The sequence below is a fragment of the Epinephelus lanceolatus genome, chromosome 6 (assembly GCF_041903045.1).
Source record: "Epinephelus lanceolatus isolate andai-2023 chromosome 6, ASM4190304v1, whole genome shotgun sequence".
Classification (NCBI taxonomy): Eukaryota; Metazoa; Chordata; class Actinopteri; order Perciformes; family Serranidae; genus Epinephelus; species Epinephelus lanceolatus.
The window spans coordinates 35,439,243-35,445,242 of NC_135739.1; positions in this window are offsets into that span (position 1 = coordinate 35,439,243).

Sequence of the window (6,000 nt, forward strand, 5' to 3'; positions counted from 1 at the left end):
GCTGAAAGTGGTCCAGTATTAAACAAGACTGCAGCGGTGAAACAGGCTGCAATGTAACCACGCGGGGCAAATATGCACAGATAATTCACATCCATTATAAGTGCTTATTTTTGCCACTGACAGGCTCTGGTTATTATTCTAAGTGTCTTGCAACATTGTGGGATTGATCCATGCAGAGATAGATCTTTTTAATAAAGAGTAAGGTCTTTTTTGTTTACGGAGAAACAGCCCTGAAATTGCTATTGCCAAACCCACCAGACTCCATTTAAATAAACAACACTTTTAAAAAGGGAAAACACAGTTCATTCAAAGTCAACAGAAACAGAATCTTTTTCTGACTGTCTGTCTGTCTTCCAACAGTCATAAACTCTGATCTGGTTAAAATAAACCCTTAAATCACCCAGTTAGATGTGAAAATATGTTGTCCCTATTCATGCTAAAATCACTGTTTATTAAATGGAGTCTGGAGTCTTTGATGATAACAATGTCAGGGCTGTTTCTGATAAACAAAAAGGTCTATCTTTGTAAGGATCCTTTCAATAATGCTGTCAGAGACTTAGAATAACAATCTGAGCATTAGTGGACATAAATTGAAAGTGCATAATTGCCCCAGTGTTTCACTGCTGCCAGCTGCAGCCCTGTTACTCAACACTGGACCAATTTAAAAAATTGTTGTTCCCATTAGCCACTTAGACACACACACATGGGAAAATAGGGTCAAGATTGAAAAATACCAAAGTTACCCTTTAACTGTTGTTTGTGTTTGCTTATAGAAACACTGATGAGTGCTGATAACCCAAAACAAATTTGGCCCCTGGAATAATTACACACTTGACATCCCATAATGCTCAGGGTCACACATGAAAGTGCTGCAGTTGCACTGAGAGGTGGAGGGAGAGCACACGGTGCAAATTCTGTTGATCTTGCTGAGGTTTCACGAGGAATACTAGCTACAGTAATTAGTCTGTGTCGGTCTGACCCTGTGTGGTCATGCCTGATTCCCTCTGGCCCCCGAAATGAGCTTTTCCATCACGCTGGGCAAAGTTAGACATCTCATCCGTCTGAGTGACAAGCACAAGTAAGTGACCAGCTGAAGGGGAGGAAGCGAGGACTCCCAGTACTCTTTTCTACATCAAGGCATCAAATTTTGACTAAAATGAACAGAACGGAATTCTGTTGTACTTTTATTATACTGCAGTATACTTCCCTAAACAATTCCTGCACCCAAAAATAAAAATGCTGTTTTGTGACTGGTACACTGTAGTGCAGAAAACAATGTTATCCGGTCAGATGAATCATATAGGAAGTCCTTGTTTAGGCTATTGTTTCTGATGGATGAGAGGTCTGATGAAGGATGGCTGTGTTACAGTGTGAAGTGCTTTGCTTTTATATGGTTTTGGGCCACTGAATCTCTGATGTGTGACCAAATGCTCCTAAATATACTCTAAATTATTAGATTCATTGTGATCAGAGTGTTTTCTCCCTGGGTTGACAATTCATCTACAAAGAACAGTTATATGAGCAAGAAAATAAGATAAGCTACCATGCTGTCTAAGTCCTATGATTTTGACCCTGTTGAGCACCACATGGTGGATTTCTTGTGTTGATTGCTTCAGTGGAGTTTCACAATCTTGTAGCTTTGAAGTCCACTTGAATGGGGCACAGCGGCCTGTGCAAAACCATACAAAAGTGCATTACGAAAAGTGATAGGAAGGCAGAATGTTAAATAAAAATATGACATTATTAAACATTATGGACATTATCAGCTGCTACATGGAGAAGCTCTAGCCCATAAAGTATCCCTGTCTTCAAAGGTGTATTAATCTGTTTTTTGATTTCATATCTTTTCTCCAAAGTGATTCTCTCTCGACATGCTGTCTCTCAGATTGGTCATCCACTGTTGACGTCGTGGAGAACCACTGCTGTCCACACAGCCCGGCAGGGTGAGGAATCAGTGTCGCAAGTGTTTCACCAGAATGCTGTGTGGAAGTGAAACAGCTCTCTGTAGCCCAGGGACATGAGGCTGGGGCAGATTCAGGGGGAAGTCAGACTGACAGGTTCCTATTATGCCGTGCACCGTCCCTAGACAGAAGTCCCTGCTTCAAGCGTCACACTTCAATGCCTGGTCTTTTTTGACTGGTGTGTTTGTCAGCAGGAATCTTTAACATGCTGCACTGACCACATTTTCCTGTTTTTATTGGGTAAAAAAAGACAGAAATTTCTCAAAATGTGTGCCAGCAATACTGATATGACTGATTCTACCAATCATAAAATAAAATTGATATGGATGAAAAGTCCTATGGAAAGATTGATCCATCCTGTACCTAGAGCTCAACTTATTCTTGTAGAGTCTTTGCTTACTACTTGATTGACTAATTACAATTCAGCATCTATGATTAGCTGACTTAATAGGCTATGATTACAGCAATTACAGTGCATGTCAATATAAGTCCTAATAAAGTGTAGGTTCAGATGTGCCAAAGATGAAAACAAAAATGCAATGCCAAACCTGTAAAATATACTCACCTATGCTTTTTTCATTTTAAACATTGACACTTACACGTTGTAGTTTAACCTCCTGTACAATTATGCTTCTTTTCAAATGAGACTGTGACTGTACATTTGATAAGACCAGGCATTTGTCTCCATCTAGTGGCCATGTGTACACACTGATTCAAAAATACTATACACTGTAAAGAGTCAGTGAGGATACTACAGGGTCAGTGTGATAAAGTCGCCAAAAACACTTCCGCCCAGGCCCCAGCTCATCAGAAAAGGCACTACTGGTTTTATTCTGTTTCACTTAGTTTGTGCTAATGTGATTGAATGCACATCATAAGGCTCATCATGAGGCCCTGTTGTGTTCACAGTCACTGTCAAAAACAGGGTCACCTTTCATTTTATAGGGAAGAGTGGGGGCAATTGGGTTTTTATGTAACTTGTATCCATGTTCTACTTGTTAACAGTCATCACTTAATGTTAGACTCACAGTAACAACAACACACATAACTTTCGTATAAATACCAAGAACCACAATAAATCACAAGAATATAGATATAGTTAAAACAATTTAATATCCATTGAACAATTAATTCCAGTGAACTCAAAAGAGTATTAATAATAATATAATGGTTGGCAGAAAATCTTTGACAAATGTGAGTATCAGTTTGTCCTTTGACAGGCAGAAAGGTTTAATCACAGACCAGGTGCATAATGAGTTTTGTAATTCTGCCTCATATCTAATGGGTGCAGTTTAGGATTTTCTAATTACCTTGTGTTACCATTACCCCTGGTCACCACTGTTATGTTCATGTGGTGCATATTCTTCAACAAATATATGTTTCATGAAATTATTGACTGATACACAGCAAACTTGGGGCCGGGTAGACATTACCTCAGTGAGAGAGATCATTGAGATGAGATGATTCTGGGGCCTTTGGCAGAGTAAAATTCAGGCATCAGAAACTTAGCCCATAAAAGGTGATTAAATGTCCAGCATGTAGGATTTACGGGGGTATATTCACAGAAATGGTATATAATGTAATATGTGTGTTTCCTTTATTGTATAATCACCTGAAAGTAAGAATCGTAGTGTTGTCATTGCCTCAGAATGAGCACTTTATATATACAAGCCCTTGACTACAAAAAAAAAAAAAACACAACAACTCTTGAACGTCTGGGCCTAGAGGTAGCAGAGACAAAAGGGGAGCACACATTAGTAGGTGCTAGAATACCAGCCAGTCTCCAACATGCCAAACAGCACTGGAAAAACATGGATTTGTAATGTGAAACTGCTTTGTTCAGTGATTTTAACAGTTATAATCACCTGGTTTGTTTGTTTTGGAGAGGAGGAGACCTCTTCATCTCCTGATGAAAACCTGCTGAACAATGAACATCGAAGGAATTCCAACCTGGAGAAGTTTCAGCTGGTTACACTTTGCAATTCTTGCCACTTGATGCCACTACATCCCCTTAAATTTTACAGACTGGAGCAGACTGGCGAAAGATGCCCCATTGATCTTTCTTGTACACAACTGAAAATTCTGTCAGCTTTTACTGATTTTCACCAAATGTCACTTTGTGTATCCTTTAGGACTAACCAATATGTTCTCATAAAACATTTGGATCTTTTAATGAGCATTCTAAATCCTGCATTTTTGACATTTCTTGTTTGCTAGCTTGCGTTCTCCTTTCTTGACTTTATTGGCGCATTTCTTCTTTTCACTTTACCACCACCAACTGCTGAGCAGAGCAACAGAGTGAAACCTGCAGCAAGAATGTGTATCACATTGCACACGTGTGTCCTTGTGTGCATGTAATCTATAGTACTACTAATGTTAAAAAACAACGTTCTACCTTTAATTGAGTCATTATTTCAGCGTTAACTATGATAAAGTATTCAGTGTACTTCAGGACCCCATGTGGCTTAACCTTCCTGCTTCAAGGAAGATAAACTGCAATTCTATGTCTATCTCAGTGTGCATCTTAACATATTTTCAGATAGAAGCTCTGACTTACATGATGAAAACAATGTAAAATATTTATTTGAAAACGATACACCAGGGCTGCAGGGTCTCCCATTTTGTTTCTCACACAAACACACACTAGCTGGGAGGAAACTCGAAGAGAAACGTTGTTTGGTCTTTAGATTATAAGATAGTTGAGGGGGAAAAAAACACTCTTTCATCACTCCTCCTATATCTTTGAAGCCCAGTATTAAAGCTCTCAGGGTCTGCCACAGGAGGAGTTAATCTTTGGGAGTTTTAGCATTGAGATGGTGTAAAGTTTTCTCCTCCCCAGTCGGGAAGAAAGAACAGTTTGTGGCAGTCAGCAGAGACTTGGTTGCCTTATCTCCCACCCACTGCGAACTCTGCCACTCGCGTCTCCCCGAGCCCGAAGTCCTGGGGCATTATCTCAGCCTCTGCTGCTCACATTACGTTGACCTGCTGGTGCTGCCTCCTGCCTCAATCCCCCCCATCCATCTATCCATCCTTCCTCCTTTCCCTCATCCTGCCGTGCTTCTCCCTTCAATTACTCCCCGCCTCCCTTCTTCCCCGTCCTTTCCAACCTTCCCCTAATGTTTGTCCTCTGACTTAATTTCTTTCTTTATTCCTTCCTTTCTGTCCTTTTCTCTCTGCCTCTCCTAATACCCTCACCTTCCTCTCCCTTCATCTTGTTCCTTCTCTTTGTCACCTCTCTACAAATCCTTTTTTACTCATTACTGACTCCATCCTTTCCTTTTTCTCCCTACTTCTAATACTCTTGCCTCTCACACTTTTGTCTCTCCAGTTCTTCCCACCCAGACTCTGCACTCCTTTTTCTAATTACTGATTCCGTATTTTCTTTCCTTCTGCTCTTCCCGCTTTTTACCTTCCCCACCAAACCCTTCCAGCAGGGCCAGAAATACAATCAGATAATGCCGGACCTCCAATCAGACTGGCAGAAGTTAGTTCTCTGTAGAATCCCTTGCACAGAGTGACTACGCTCTGCAAAGGTACACATAAACTCTCTGTAGAGGCTCCAAGAAAAGTTTCATGCAAGCAAGAAACACTCAAACCCACACACAAGGTCAACAGCACAGCATAAGGACAAGAAATGCGGCAAAGAAATGTAATAACGTTTCTATCATTAAAATCAAAACAGAAAAAAATCCTCTTGCCACGAGAGAAAAAAGGTGGCTGTATAGTGCTCATTTTTCTTGGTGGAGGCATGTTAACATTGTTACATCTCCCCTGAAAGAGCAATATATGAGTGTTTTTCCCCAAATGTACTGGCACAGAATAAGTTAAAAAAAAAGCCTTAATTCCCAAAGGTTTTATGTAAATTTCACACCATGGTACTGTTTTCTGTAGGTATCAAACTAGATATTTTGGCTTTGCCTTAGTCACTATGCCATGTTCACATATTTTGGCTTCAATCATCCTCATTCTTTTGTTTAATATGTATGATTGGACGCTGAACAATACCGTCATGAAAGCAAAATTTGCTGAATGTCTGCGC